The following is a 16,314-nucleotide window of genomic DNA, read 5'->3' as shown; positions in this document are numbered from 1 at the left end:
TAAGTAATCGTTGTAATTCTTCTACTGTTCTTGCAACTAGTACAGTGTCGCAACCTCTCCATTGATTACGATTCCTTCATTTGCTTGCAAAAGGGCTTCCTGACAGATGCTTTCACTATATACATTAAATAGCAGTGGTGACAAAATGCATCCTTGTCTTACTCCTCTACGTATTTCTATTGCTTTTGATATCTCATTTTCTATTTTGATGTTAGCTTTCTGATTCCAATATAAGTTGAGAATTATTCGCAGATCTTTATTATCTATGTATTTTCTTTCAAGAATGTCTCTTAGCCTATCGTGGCGTACTCTGTCAAACGCTTTTTCAAAATCGATAAAACTTGCATGTACTTCTTGATTAACGTCTAGGCATCTTTGTGTAAGAACATTCAAACCGAAGAGAGCTTCTCGAGTACCTAGTCCTTTTCTGAACCCCATCTGTGTATTACTAATATCTGACTCCAACTTTTGATAAACTCGGTTGTGGATGATTTTTAGAAATATCTTTAGTAGATGGCTCATTAAAGATATTTTTCGATGTTCTGAACATTCTTTTGTGGACACTTTACGATAAATAGTTTTTTATTAAGTGAGGTTTCACTTTTGGAGCGAAGGAGTGGTGGATTGAAGGATGCGAGAAGTGTATACTTCACACTGTGTACACTACTTGTCGTTTCCTTCAATCACTATAAATAAACATTTTACATAGAATTAGCTTTCCAATTTTAAAAGAAATAAGTAATGTTAGCGGTTTTTTCGACTTTTCTTTGCGAAAATGAAATAAGGTTTTATAAAAAAAATTGTTTGTTTTTGATTGTCTACAAAAGTCACACTGACAATATTATGATTAAAATATTATGCAATAAAGATTTTTCACAAAAAGAATGAAAAATTAAATTTTTTAGATTTTTCATATAGAATTTGAGAAAATATAATTTAGGTACTTATAATTCATCGTAATGCTTAATGTCGTGCTAAATTTTACTTTAGCAACATCTTAAAGCGTTAGATTTCCTCTACCTTAACTAAATTTATTTTATGATTCAATAGAATTTTCTGTCAATACTTCTTGTCATTTTAATACTTTTTTCATACACATACGGTAGTTTTAAAATCACTTCTAACCATCTCAATAATGAACAAGCTGTCGATTGAAATGCACGACATTCCTTAATTCCCGCCTGGCCTATGCACCGTTTTTACACTAATCACCAGCCAAGTGAACAGAGTGCGGTCATCTTCACTTAATTAAATAATAAAAGGAAATGGCGTACATGAGGCGTTTCGTAGCTAGCGTCCTTTATCTGTGCTCTACTAACTTTTAGAACACATAACGCTTGCGAAAATATCAACTGAAACCGGTAATAAATATCGATGCGCTAATAATATCCTTGATATTTTAAGATTGTTGACCTATTATCATTGTGCTTATGAATAATGAATATGGCTGTTATATTATGTGAAATGTGAGCAATCGGCCAAGATTTTCAACACGATCATTTCGATGAAAACTGACTTTCTATCGCTTTATACATACAGAAAACTTAAAAGAACAGAAATTGTATAGTTTCTTCTGTTTATCCATCTGATAAGAAATGTTGATAAGCATCATAGTTATCCTATCATGTTAACAACAGTATCGAAACAATTTGTGATGTAAGGGAAACTGGTTCGGATATATCTTATCTTCTTCTTCACGTTCCATATCAGACGTTATTATCAGATGTTGACAATCACAAAATAGCGTAGGCGTAGAAAATTAAGGTGGAGATATTCTCGGAGGTGTATATTGACCATAGGCGCCCATACCCATGGGCAGGGGGGGCGTGCCCCCCTAGCTTTTCGGGTGCTTTAAACTATATATTGTTATCCATAATGTACAATGTGTAATGTGCAAAATCTTCACGTCTGCCCCCCCCCGAAAATTTTTATATGGGCGCCCATGGTAGTGACCGAATCATATTGGACTATTGTAGCATTTTTAAATATTTTCTTACTTGTTAGAAAATTTTTAGTAGGGTTCCACAAAGAAGGAAATATTTTATAAAATTGAATTACTGAAACTCATTGATCTCATGGCAAAAATTTATAGTAAATCAGATTAATCTTCAAAAAAGTGCAGCAATAAAATTTGTCCGAATGTAAGATGCAAATTCTTCCCACGAAATGCTAAATCATCTACAAGGAATTTGGCAAAGGTCCCAATATTATCTTGAGTCATCATTTTATAATATGTATAGTAAAAAATGTACAAGTATTGTATGCTCGACTCACGTCATTAATGTACTGAAAGTATTTAATATATTATGTATATCTTAAAATACAGCGCATAAAACACAACCTATGTCTAATGTTATTATTGAATATGAGGCCATGATAGCCAGAGTGGCCTAACTGATAAGAACATTACTTTACATAATCAAAGAAAATGATCAGAAGCTATCAATGTCCGATTGTTTTAGTAATTGTATGTTGACCAATACCTAATGATTTTTGGTCAACATAAAACTACTAAACAATCGGACATTGTTAGCTTCTGAACATTTTCTTTGATTATGTTAAGTAATGTTAAAATCAGTTAGGCCACTCTGGCTCTCATAGCCTCATAATAATATGTGGTTTATATTATGTAAGGTAGGGTGCATCGAAAAAATAAAAGTTGGAAATGTTATATCTAATAGCGTGAAAAAGTTGCTAGTGTTATTTTTCAGCATATTAGTATTTTTAAATCTTTTTTCTAAGCGAATTTTCTGCCCCCCGACCTTGAATTTTATTAAATATCTGATTTTTATGGAAATTTCAATTTATATTATTTGGAATAAAATGTGTGCAACTCGATCTATGATTAATTTAATCCAACTAAATTGGAGGACATATGGAAAAAGGCTTTAATTCCAATAATTTAACATACAAGAATTATTCAGCTTTTAAAAGCCTATCATGACAAATATATGAAACTTATGAAACCATTTAAGAACAGGCAAAACAGTGAATTTTACAAAAATAAAATTCAATGCTTTAAGAACAAAAGTAAAACTACATGTTTCGATATCGCAGCATGCAAATGTGACACACTGATTAATTGTCTTTGTAGTAAATCTCAAAATGTGCCTCTGGATGATCGCGAATTTCTATTAAATCAAAGAGTTCCCAGAAAAATGGTGATAAGCTCGATTGATAGGGAAAACAAAAACAAATATAATCAGAGAGAACAACGGTAAAAGAAGAAAGTTACCGACGCAAAGACAAAACTTTAGCTCATGTAAAAAACAGTACCAAGTTTTATGGTCAATCGATCGCGGAAGAACACATAACACTTCTTGTGCATGAGCCAGGGTGCAAATATTTCGTATATGGGTATCCGCTGTCTGGTAATCAAAAAGTATCAAATCCAGCTATTGCATGTGATGAAACAGTCGTAAATACTGGCGTTAAGGGTGATGTAATACGGCTGTTAGAAGAACATCTTAAAAAACCGCTTCAGTGGTTTGTATGTCTGCGACATTCAAATGACCTACCCCTTAGACATCAAAAGAAGTTTGCCAGTGACCAAATCAAAAAACGTTAGGGTCTTTAAACTTTCTCCTATAAAAATTTTGATTCAAACGACTACTTTGAGTTAATTAACTAACAAGAATTTCACCTTACAGAACCACCTTCTCTAGATTTTCGAGTGAAAATCTGCAAGATTTTATTAAGAATCCTAACTTAGACCCTTTTAACATTGAGATTGAGAAATATCACTGCCACAAACAATGTGTAGAACGATGTGTCAAGCTTTTGACACGAGCTTCTCTAGCAGTTTGTGGAACGTATTCGAGGGATGGATTTATAAAAACTCGAATTGATTCCAGAAAAACTATGCCTCACTTTAATGCTAAATCGGAAGACATCTTCGAATAGAATGCTTTTACAATATTTTTTGTAATATTTATATACCTAATTTTTTTACTTTGCTTTATATTTCTTTTAGTATTAAAAAACTTGGGTGACGTCAGGGAGACGGATAAGTTAGGCCATTTTGTTATAAAAAGAATGTTTTAGTAAACTTTTCTTAAGTAAAATTTTTAATTGACTTGTGAAACCAGAAAGTATTTTCCAATTTAAACCGAATTTATTTATTCAAGTTATATAAGGTATTAAATTTCCCTTAAAAAAATTCGCATATTAATGTATTTTTTCTAATTTTTTACTTGCCGTAGGAGGCAGAAAATATTTTTTTTATTTCAACGCAATTTTACTAAAATATTAAATAGTGTGTTAGGCAACTTTTGTGAGCTATCAGCTATATCATTTTCGTTTCGAAATAAAAATTTTTTTCGTCTGTTAACATTTTTTCAAAATTTTTAATTGTCTTGGGGGGCAGAAGATATTTTCCAATTTCGAAAAATTTTTATCAAAATTCTTAACAGTTGATTGGGCAACTTTTGTGAGGTATTACTTTTCCATCGCAAAAAAAAAATTTTTTTTCGTCTTTTTCGATGCTCCCTAGTGTAAGGTCAATAAATCAATGTTGACCCATGTTAACATGAAAAAAAATGTTGTTCCGCGTATTCCCTCCCGAATTTTTTATGTACCCGGGAAAAAAATGGTTGAAATGTTTGTTAGTCCCGAGATTCCTAAGAGGGAACATAGGACTTCCACTAACTGTCTCCACCGAACTATTTTTGTCGCTAGTACTTTGATTCCAAGCCAGGATTTTCCCATTTTTCCCTTCGTTAAGTAATTTTTTTCGTAATTCTACTTTTTGTCAGCCTTGTAGATTACAATCCAACACTGTCCTGGCAATGTCATCTGGGGTTCTATAGATAGAGTGTGTGGCCCGGTCATCTCCATTTTCTTCGCCTTATTTGTTTATGACATTTTCTTGATTGGTTTGATTCTGATTTCATAAATTTTCATTCGAGATTCGATTAGGCCAAAATATATTTCGTAATGCCCTTTTGATGAAAACTTTTAATCGGTGTAATAATTGTGCCGATATCTTCTACGTCTCAGAGCCATATAGTAATCCTGGATTTCCGTAGTAGTTTCTTTACCTTTGTTATTACTGAGTCCAGTACAGTGATAGTACAGGGGATAAAACATAGCTATTGGGTCAGATGTTTGCCGTTGTCTAGGACTTTGCTTTCTGTATACCTAACTGTAGAGTTATTTCAATGATAATTCGGTTTTTGCCTGATAGGCAAAAGAAGCCGGCTGAAGTTCCTTCCTTAACATTGGTTCCACACTGTTTTCTCTCAGTTTTCGCAATATCTATTGGTCACCATTTTTAGTGTTTTTAGTCCCGTTTTCCATTCTTTAAGGAACTTTTTCTCTATCCAGGCCCTTCGCAAGAGTGGTTTGATTAGCTTTATTGTTCTCTTTGGTAAACTTTTAACAACTCTGGTGGAATATTGTCAGGACTGGGTGCTTTTTGCGTTTTCAGGTTTTATTTGTCGAATTTAAACAGTTATTGACGTATCAATTCCAGTTTAACCAAACTTTTAGTATTCTTATCATACCTTTCTTGCCACTAGAATCGACTACCTTTTCAATGTTTCTATGCTATCCCTGTTCGATTTTTTCAGCTTGAGTCTTTTAAAGAAGTACATATGTATATAAAAAACTAATAGATTTCTAAATCAGATAAATACTTTTTTTCTCTATAAAAGCATCACTAACTCACATTAAGATATACTATGTCTAAAAGTCTTATTTTCAACATACACCGTATTAGTCCTGTCGCCAGGGGGGGTACAACGGCCTCCTTAATTCAGATGGACTTATCCAAGTTTTTTTTATGTATTTTGACCCGTAGAACACGAATTTTTTGGGTAACAGTCGATCCGGATGTCGATAAGATTGTTATAAACAAAGAACTTGAGGAATCACATAACAGCGATTTTTCGCAAAACAAAACATTGTTTTGTATTTTTTAGGTCATTCTAAGCAAAAAATGTTTTTACAAGTTTTTTCGTAAGATGCATAGTTTTCGACATAAACGTGGTTAAACTCAAAAAATCGAAAAATTGCAATTTTTGAACCCGAATATATTTTGATTAAAAAAATAAAATAGCAATTCTGCTTACTGCATTTGAAAGTTCAAGTCAAATTCTATCGGTTTTGATTATTTGTATTGCTAAAAATTAAGTTTTTATTTGTTAAACAAAGCTATAAACACATAGTGTTTCCCGTGCCCAATGCATGCGTTTTAATGTACGTAATCTACGTAGAAATTCTCTGTATGCGCGACTACTCGTTCGATTTCAAATGGGAAATGCATTGAAAACATCATTCAATCAGTATGTGTTTATAGCTTTGTTTAACAATAAAAAAATTAATTTTTAGCAATGAACGTAATTAAAACCGATAGAATTTGACTTGAACTTGCAAATGCAGTAAGCAGAATTGCTATTTTATTTTTCAATCAAAAGATATTCGGGTTCAAAAATTGCAATTTTTCGATTTTTTGAAAGTATAACCATGTTTATGTCGAAAACTATGCGTCCTACGAAAAAACTTGTAAAAACTTTTTTTGCTTGGAATGACCCAAAAAATACAAAACAATGTTTTGTTTTGCGAAAAATCGCTGTTATGTGATTCCTCAAGTTCTTTGTTTATAACAATCTTATCGACATCCGGATCGACTGTTACCCAAAAAATTCGTGTTCTACGGGTCAAAATACATACAAAAAACTTGGGTTAGTCCATCTGAATTAAGGAGGCCGTTGTACCCCCACTGGCGACAGGACTATATTTAATCATTCCTGAAAACTGTATACCTAATTCTATTTTCAAATTACATTGTTTCATGTTTTTAATCGAATGAACTTCCTAGACAAAAAGCGAAAGTTTTGAACCGCTGCCATTGTATTTTTGCTGTAGACTAACACTTTTAGTAATACTGAGTGGGAAAAATAGTATTTTTGTCTTTTACTTAACGACGTTCTACACCTTCGTTGCGGGGTATGCCTCTCAGAGGAAAGAAGGGGAAATTTATATGCAAGCGAAAGTTGGTAACAATGCATTTATAGCAGAATACTCAAATCATATGTTTCAGTATTGAATACTTTATAAAAATAAATTATAATAAATTACGGAATAAATTACGGAATTAATTATAATAAATAAATAAAAAATAAATGGGACGGTAAACAATCCTCATTTTTTAATATGTTATTCCTTACCAAAAAACCTTTAATTTAAGCACAAATAATTAAAAATCGTAAATTTGGGTCAAAAGTTATTAACTTTTTAAGAATTCCCATAAGAGCCCATGTTAAAACTTAACTTTGACCCTTAATAGTAATTAAACGGCACGGTAAAACAATTTTTAAAAAATCAAGTCTTAGTTTTTTGAAGTAAACTATAACATACTAAAATTTCATGCAAATCCTTAATTCTTTGCCGAAAGTGTAGAACGTCGTTAAATGTGAGATTCTGTATTTCTTGCGAATATAAAAATGATCGATGTGGCCCGCGAATATTATTTACAAAACAGATGATGCTTAATTGGTTTATAATAACAAATTAACTAAACACTCGATTTATTTTTAGTATGATTAAATAATAATCGGCGTTGAAATCTAAAGGTTAACCTGAGTTATCAGATACTTAAAACCTAGTTGGCACTTGATATAAAAAAAAGTGCAATGTCTTTCCGCTAAGTTATCATTACTCACTTCCTGTACCAACCAGAATTGTCACACACTTTTCATTTCGTAGCTGACGAGAGCACCGAGGTAATACAGACGGCAACGGTTGCGGTTCTTCGCCCTCTGTTCACTAAGCGACAAGATATTTTTAAAACGGCCAATTAGGAGAAGTAATTTCTCTTGAGAAATGCTTAGTGTAAACAGTGAAGAATTTCCCTAAGAAATATGTGAAAAAAATTAGGGGAAAATGTTCTAGGTTTAGTTACTAATAAAGTAATCTGCAAAATATGATCAACTATCTCTAAATCAAGTGTTACAATTTGCACGCAAAAATAGTTCAATTCATTCCAGTTCAGTTCAATGTAACAAAAAAAATATATACTTATTATTCCGTTAATTCTATTTTTGATATCAATTTATAGAATTTGGCGTATATTCCACATTATCCAAAACTATTCTACACTGGGGTGCAAAATTAACCGGCCACCTTAAAAATGGGTCATTTTTGATATCTCGAATTTTCTAAACCTGTTCTCCGATTTAAGTGATTTTTTAATATGTTATAACCTTATTCTTTAGCATTATCGCTGTAATAATAATATTGTTGCTAAAACTAGTAAACTAGTAAAACAGGTAAATTTTCATTGTATACCGGGTGTACCAATGAAACTGTGTTTTTTTCTCAAACTTCGCATCACCCTGTGGAATAATCTAGCATTTATAAAATACTCAAATTAAAACCCAACTATAGCCTCATGTTTTCTCAACATTCTGTTTTTTGATTCATTCGCGTATGTTTGACCGTAAAAAAGTTAGGTCATACTTTTTAACAATTAGCCATGTTTTCATCAATACAGGGTAGTTTTAAATAAGTATGGCAAAGTTCAAGGGGTAATTCTACATGAAAAAATAATGACGTTTGCTTTATAAACCTTTGTCCGCAAATGCTTCGGTTTTGAGATAGAGGGTGTTAAAATTTGTCTTACTGACGATTTATTTATTGCTTTAAAACCGGTTGAGATATGCTAATGAACTTTGGTAGGTTTTAAGAAGTAGTTATTGTAATTTTTTCACATAAGTACAAGTAAGAATTTAATATTCAGCATTGGCGCGCATACGGGTAATATGAGCCGTCATATTTCCCGTATGCGCGTCAATGGTGAATACATATTAAATTCTTACTTGTACGTGAAAAAATGTACAATAACTACGTCTTAAGACCCAGCAAATTGCATTTGCATATCTCAACCGGTTTTAAAGCAATAAATAAATCGTCAAATTTTAAGAAAAATTTCAACACCCCCTATCTCGGAAACGAAGCATTTGCGGACATACCGTTTATAAAGCAAACTGTCATTATTTTTTCATGCAGAATTACCCCTTAAAGTTTGCCATACTTATTTAAAAACACCATGTATTGATGAAAAACATCGCTAGTTGTAAAAGTACCTAACTTTTTCAGTATCCAACATAAGCGAATGAATCAAAAAACAAAATGTTGAGAAAACATGAGGCTATAGTTGGATTTTAATTTCAGTATTTTATAAATGCTAGAATATTCCACAGGATGATGCGAACTTTGAGAAAAAAAAACAGTTTGTTTGTTACACCCAGTATACAATGGAAATTTGACTGTTTAGCAACAATACTATTACAGCAATATTGTTATAAGAATAATATTAAAAAAATCATTTAAATCGGACAGCAGGTTCAGGAAATTTGAGACATCCAAAATGACCCATTTTTAAGGTGTCCAGTTAATTTTGCACCCCAGTGTAGAATAGTGTCATATATTATACATGAAAAGATATAGACAGCACAGTGAGAAGAAAAAATTATCCATAGTTTGGTTTTCGGAATGCCGAGGGTACGAGAGAGGTTCTATTTAGCATACCAGTGCATTTCAACGATGTAGAGACGTGACTTTGATTATGTATGGTTCATTGATTACCATAAAGCGTTTGATTTGATACAGTAGGTAAAGCCCGACAATGATATTGGAATTAAACATCGTCTATCCTTACGGAGGCAGGAGAAACTGATGATATCAAAATCAAACGTGGGGTCCGACAGGGATGTAAACTGTCACCCCTGCTGTTCAACATATACTCTGAGCAAATATTTCAAGCAGTAAGGATGTTGGAACCGGAATTTAGACTTTCACTAAATATTAAGGAAACAAAATGTATGGATGATCTCTATGAAGGAACGTCAATTTGGACGAATCAGTGTGAACGGCCACTGAATAGAAAGAGTAAAAACATACACACACCTACCTTGATATAAAAGTCGATGAAATTCATTAATTCCCTAGAAATCAAATGTAGCATAGAGAATGCGCAAGATCTGCATTTCAAAAAATGGCTAAGCTATTCAAATGTCAATGACTCGTCAGTACCATAAAAATCGAGTTACGATGTGACATCGTTCCTATACTGTTGTACAGAGTTGAGTAGTAGACTTTCAAAGGCGCCATATGGACGTTACTTAATCAGGACGTTTTATTAAGAATGCAAAAAAGAAAAATAGCTGTTAACCACAATAAAAAACAGCAAAATCAAGTACCTCGGTCACATCATTACGAACAGCAAAATATATGGAGTGTCGCAACTAATTTTACAGTGAAAAGTAGAAGGAAACGGATACCAGGAAGGCGAGCGATTGTCTTGATGGACGCCAACATCTGAAACGTATACTAGGCACTAGAAACTACTATTCAAAATAGATCTTAGAAATGCATTCATAAAAACAAGTGCTACTCTGAAAGCATGATTAACAACACAAACATGTAATAACAGATCTTTTGTATCCTCTCGTTTTAAAGAAACTGAGTCACAAAAATTAATATTATAGAGGGCGGATATGCACAAAATGCCAGCGATTGTATATCACAATAATTTTTAATCCCAGAGGTTTTGATAAGAACAATAATGCGTTTGATCTTTAATAATTATTGCAGAAAGCATTTTTATATACAGTAAAACCTCCGTTAACCGAAACATCGTTTAACCGAAATGGCTGACAGTTTCAATAATTTCGTCAACAATAAATAAATAAAAAAAAAGCTATAAAATTAAGGAAAATGAACATCTTGAGTGAGTTTTTAACGTAATTTTCTATTTTCTTTTGTTTTCCTTTGACAACGATGTTTTGCAGCTATACATTTCCAAGACTATGTAATTTGATACAAGAAGAATTCAAAAAACAATGTTATTTTTAACCGAAATTTTTGTTATCCGAAATGGCTTTCCCCCCAATTATTTCGATTAACGGAGGTTTTACTGTACATACAAATGTTTAATAAAAAAAAATTTAGCTGAGTTTTAATATTAATAAGCCTATTAATTATTCTAGATTTCTAATTTTGGTGCAACAAAGTATACATACACTTAAATAAATTCTTGATGATATATCTTAAGTGCTGTATACCAAAGAGATTAATCAAGAATTTTTGAGGTTTAGTATAACATCAAAAATATTTATAATATTTAATCTTATCAGCATGGACCTTGTATTTTCATATTTGCTTTCGAAATCGGGGTGAATCTTGAATCCTAATCAAATATTTTGATTTACATACCACATGCTGCATTTTTGCCAGATTATCAATTCTCAAAGAAGCGAAAATGGTTCTTAAAAATATAGAGTGTTAAAATAATTTTAATGGATTCTCAATGTAATGCTTTCTTTAAACTTTTCTGTGTGATCCCACACTGAATTTCATCTTGGGATTCTACATTCATAAGTGTTATGTTGCTTGTTTAGAGAAGGGTGAATGTTGAAGGTCAGATCCATCCAGCTTTTGAAATGTCTGGGATTAGTGGTTAAAAATTTATTTCAGATGAAACATTTTTTTATTTTATGTTCCTATATGAAGAATCTACTTGGAAAAAACATATGTATATTAAAAGTCTCTTGCATTACTTACAAATTAATTACTTTTAAATGTTCATGCTGATTACATACTTCATTAAAAATATATTTAATGATTTTAGGAGGGTTTAATGTCCAAGAATTTCAATTATATATGTTCCTATCTAGAATAGTTGCTGTTTTGTGCACTTATTATTCTTACAATAAAGATATTGGAAATGATAAAGGACAAAAATAACTATCAAAAATCATACAACTGGCTGTGGCCCAGATATGGAGTTGATATTACTTAAAAATACACTGCAGATATTGAGTTTGAGCCAAGTAAGCAATGCTGAATGTAGGGAAAAGTTTTGGTTTTCATTGTAACTTTTTGTATTGGAATTTGAGACAATAATAACTTTCTTTTCAACATTAGAGCTTCTTGAGGTACATTATCCTTTCATAATTTGAAAAGATGTTTGAACATAAAGTAAAGCTTCTTTTAACGGGTTTTCCTAGAAGATTTTCAGGCAGGAAAACTTTTAATATGCCACAAAAGGCAAGTGATTCATCATCGAAAAAAGTTTCTGCTGTAATAATTTTTAGTTGGTCTTCTATTGGTCAGAATCTCTCTGAATAAAATAATCAAAATAATGCAATTAGTGAACAAAAATAATTATCTCTGGTTTCTTTTATGAAACTAATACAAATATTTTTCTTGTCGAAATACAAGAGTTACTCACTCGAAAGCAACACAACAGCTATCTCCATAGCAAAAAGCATTTATATAATACATGCACTTTGCGGAACACAGTTACTCATTCTTCATTATTATCATTAGAACTGTTTTATTTAATAAGGATACTTGACGTTTCAAATATTTTAATGGCCAAATTGTGTTTGAAGCGCCATAGATAGTCACATCTCACAAAAAAGAAGAGTTTAATGGTATAGCTCTATAAAGAAATTGCAAGAAGTTTACACACTTAGCCTAGAACAAAGAGAGTGCATAAATTGACTGTTAACCTCGACACATATATGTTTATGTGTATGTATGGAAATTGCTTGAGTAATTATCTGAATGAACTTTCACATGACAAAGAAATGATCAGTGTAGGCTACCTCTATTTTTTAATTTCTACATTTAAAATAGTTACACATTAAATCAATAAATATTCTATCAATAATAGTCTATAATAAAATATGATTTGCGCATTGGATTGAAGGTTAAACAACATGTGTTATTGAAGTATTTCATTAATGACTAAATATTGTTGAACAATAGTAATTAAATTATAATTACATTTAGGTGATTGGTTGTCTGAACATCAAGCCTAAAAATATTTTTCAGAAAAAGGTAATATTAAATGGTTGATCCTAAAAATATTGTTGTGTACATTGACTTCAGCCATTTAACAGTTTAGATATTTCTAACCTACTATGTACTAAGAGTATAAGTCATAAATAAGACCTTTCTGCATTATTCTATATTTTGAATTTTATAATTAATAAGGTATTATAAAAATAGAAAGTAAAATAGTTAATTACTACAGTTATGAATCATACTTCATCACCATGTTGATATTCAGTTGTAATAGTTATTTCACCAGTGGTAATAACCTATGTCCTAAAAGTTTTGGCAAAAGTTTTCGCCTCATACAGGGCCATGTATCGCCTCATTTTTTGGCAAACCTACTAGACCATCGCTTTTTGTGAGAAAGACTTGGTTACTGCAGAACAAAGAGAACAGGCTTATGAATATTTAAGTTCAATAACACAGATTTTGTTCCGTTTGTAATGGCCCTAACTTCGAAGTCTAAACCTTTTTCGTCTTTCATGTATGGTCCAAATTTCAAAAAAAAACATCTCCATTATTATGGTAGAAGTCTGTGGCAATCGCTGAATCTGCTTGGCCTGATAAAAACATATTTCTCGAACGAATTAACCAATTACTTGCAGCAGTAGCCTCAACGGCAGGCATTGAAAGGTGCTTTTCAAGCTTTGGACTTGTGCATTCCAAATTACGGAATAATTTAGGAACCGAAAAGGCTGCTAAACTTGTATTCATGTTTAGATATTTAAACAGTTCTTCATACCAAAAACATGACAATTTGGAATGGATTTGGCCTGAACAAGAAACTGAAAGAAGGGAAAATGAAGAGGCAGAATTAAGTCTTGGGTACTTTACTGGTTTTGATTCCGACACTTCCGATGTTGAACCATCATCTTAATTAATTTTCTAAATTTTGAATTTGTTTTTTAAATGTTCAGAATTTTGAGTTATTTTGGAAAAATAGAAATACCTATATGTTTGAAGTTAATGTTTTCAATATTTTTAGATAATTTAGTTGTTACTTGGATACTCATATCATTTTGTTTTCTGTTTTTGTAACATACTACCATACATAGGTTTATATTTTTGTATTTTTTATTTAAGTAAAAATATATCTTTTATACTGTTACATTCTACATTTAGAGTCTTATTTTGGCCAATTTAGTTTCTCTATTGAAATGTTTTCCAAAATATCATAAATATCATATAAATATCACATTTTGGATAATATATCGGATATATATCATATAATATCCGATATTTTGATATTTATATAAATATCATGGATATTTTGTGCCCTGGTCAGGACATTCATCTACAGCTACGGTGTCCATATAAAATTCATCATTTCCCTTCATTTCAGAATTACTCAAAGTGAAATACTTTTCGTCATCTAAAATAATGATTTTCTCATTGCCAAAGTGTACTCGCCTCAGCTGAAAACAGCATCTTGGTATATAAAGGAGTTACGCTTGAATATTTGGGGCACTTACTTATCTTTCAATATTTCAGACTAGTCCTCTTCAATTCCAATGATATCGTACTCTTGGAAGATCTGTATTGATGAGCCAATCTCCTAGTTGACATTCCAACCTGGTTTTTTGCTCTTCTCACTAATCTTTCTGACCTCTGTGCACGTGGTCTTCCAATTTTTTGGTAGATTCAGACATGGTATACTTTGCTTGCACTCTGCACTCTTTTATTGTTCTATAAATTGTTCTGAAATGCCCAACCAAATTGTAGATACTTTTTCTTCTTTCTAATTTATATGACATCTTAAAGCGAAAACTTCAAAATAAATAAATCTCAACTGATTGTAAACAAACTTTTGTTTCCAAAGCCAAATTAGTATTATTTTATTTTTGTTAAAATTAAAACCAATGAATTTTGTGCCAAAACTTTAAGGACATTTTTGGCTTATACATTATACTGTTAATACATAGCACTATAGATTTAGTTATAAACCACATCAGCCTTCTAGAAAAAACATTCTGAAAGTGTTCAGTGTAAACATAGGGTGTATTCGGACGACCACTGTGGATAGTTGAGTAAGAGGTAGCATTCAGATGACACCGCTGGAAGTCAGCTGCTGAGAGATTTACTAAGCTTTCCCCATTAGCACTGAATGCAACCACTAAGCCGCTTTGTGCTGACAGTCAGCCGCTGTGGTTGTCCGAATGTATCCATAGATAAACATCAAATTCTGGTCTTTTTATGCCTACTGTTATGTGTTCTGTTATCTTAGATTATCAAAAACATCATCATAAAAATTGAGGGCGCAATGTAAAATGGAGAGATCAATGCTTGGAATAAGCTTGAGAGATAGACTATGAAACGAGGAAGTTTGTAAACGAACTGGACTGGAAGACATTATCAAAATGACATGTGGCAAGAAGGAAAGATGACAGGCGGACAAAAAAATTGCTTAAATGGAGACCTCAGGCACACAAGTGAAGCTGGGAAAGACCACCAAAGCCATGAATCACAAAAGAATTGTGAGTAATTGGATAGTAGAAGCGCTGAACCAAAATAGATGAAAATATCTGGAGGAGACCTATGTTTTAGCAATTGACAAATCAGGATTGATAACGATAGTGATCCTCAATATGGTATTGCCTCATCAATTTAGCTCCTTCATTAATTTCTTCTATTCAATATTTCCTGACAGCTTACCAGTGGACACTCTGATGTTTGTAGTTCCACATGAGTTTGAACATCTGAGATTTTCTGAGAATGATACATGAAAAGTAGAGAATTCAAACACTCAGGAATAACAAACATAAGTCCAATGGAGGGAACATCCATCACTAATTACTACGAAGCAAACAGCAAAACGAAGAAAAGTAAGGAATCAGCTCATATCATTTCACTGAAAGATGAAGTCAATAATAATAAAATACCAACACTGATGATGAGGTAACAGTATATTGGAGTCACATTAAACAGAAGAAATAAGAAAAAAATCAATACCACTGGTTGCTATAAGAATCTGAAGCATGTAAGACATAATTTTCAAATTTTTATGATAAGAAGACAGAGGAGATCAAATCAGGATTGGCAAACATGTATTTGATAAGTCATTTTATCTAAATGTGTTCAGTGCATACATAGTTGTTAAAAACGAGCTAGATTTAGAACACTTCTGAACCTTAAAATGTTTATAAAATTACGTTTTTAGTAATAAAATAATAAAATCATATTGTAGATGATGAAAGAAAAACACCTTGAAGCCCTCATTTCTTTTCTCTTATTGGCACATCTATTACGATTTCTATTGATTACAATAATTGATCCCATTTCAATTGATTTCAAGCTAGTATTTCAACGGGAGAAAGTAAAAATAAACATTCGGTAAATAAGCCAAAATACACATAAAAGCGGGGTGATACTTTCCCAAATTTTTATGAAATAAGAACTATACCAAATACAGGAATTGTATTACAATATTTGATATTTGTTTAGTCAATATTAATAAAAAAACCAACATGG

The 16,314-nt window shown here is 31.8% G+C and overlaps 2 protein-coding genes across 3 annotated transcripts in view; one reads left to right on the top strand and one right to left on the bottom strand.

The window, feature by feature from the left end:
- Positions 1 to 16,314, top strand: part of LOC114331953 (cytokine-like nuclear factor N-PAC) — a 167,261-nt gene that overhangs the window by 118,297 nt on the left and 32,650 nt on the right. The window lies entirely within an intron of this gene.
- LOC114331952 (uncharacterized) overlaps positions 1 to 16,314 on the bottom strand; it is a 49,547-nt gene that overhangs the window by 32,278 nt on the left and 955 nt on the right. The window lies entirely within an intron of this gene.

Source organism: Diabrotica virgifera, chromosome 3 (assembly GCF_917563875.1).
Source record: "Diabrotica virgifera virgifera chromosome 3, PGI_DIABVI_V3a".
Classification (NCBI taxonomy): Eukaryota; Metazoa; Arthropoda; class Insecta; order Coleoptera; family Chrysomelidae; genus Diabrotica; species Diabrotica virgifera.
Note: the sequence above shows the minus strand (reverse complement) of the source record. Positions and strands in the feature narration are given on the sequence as shown.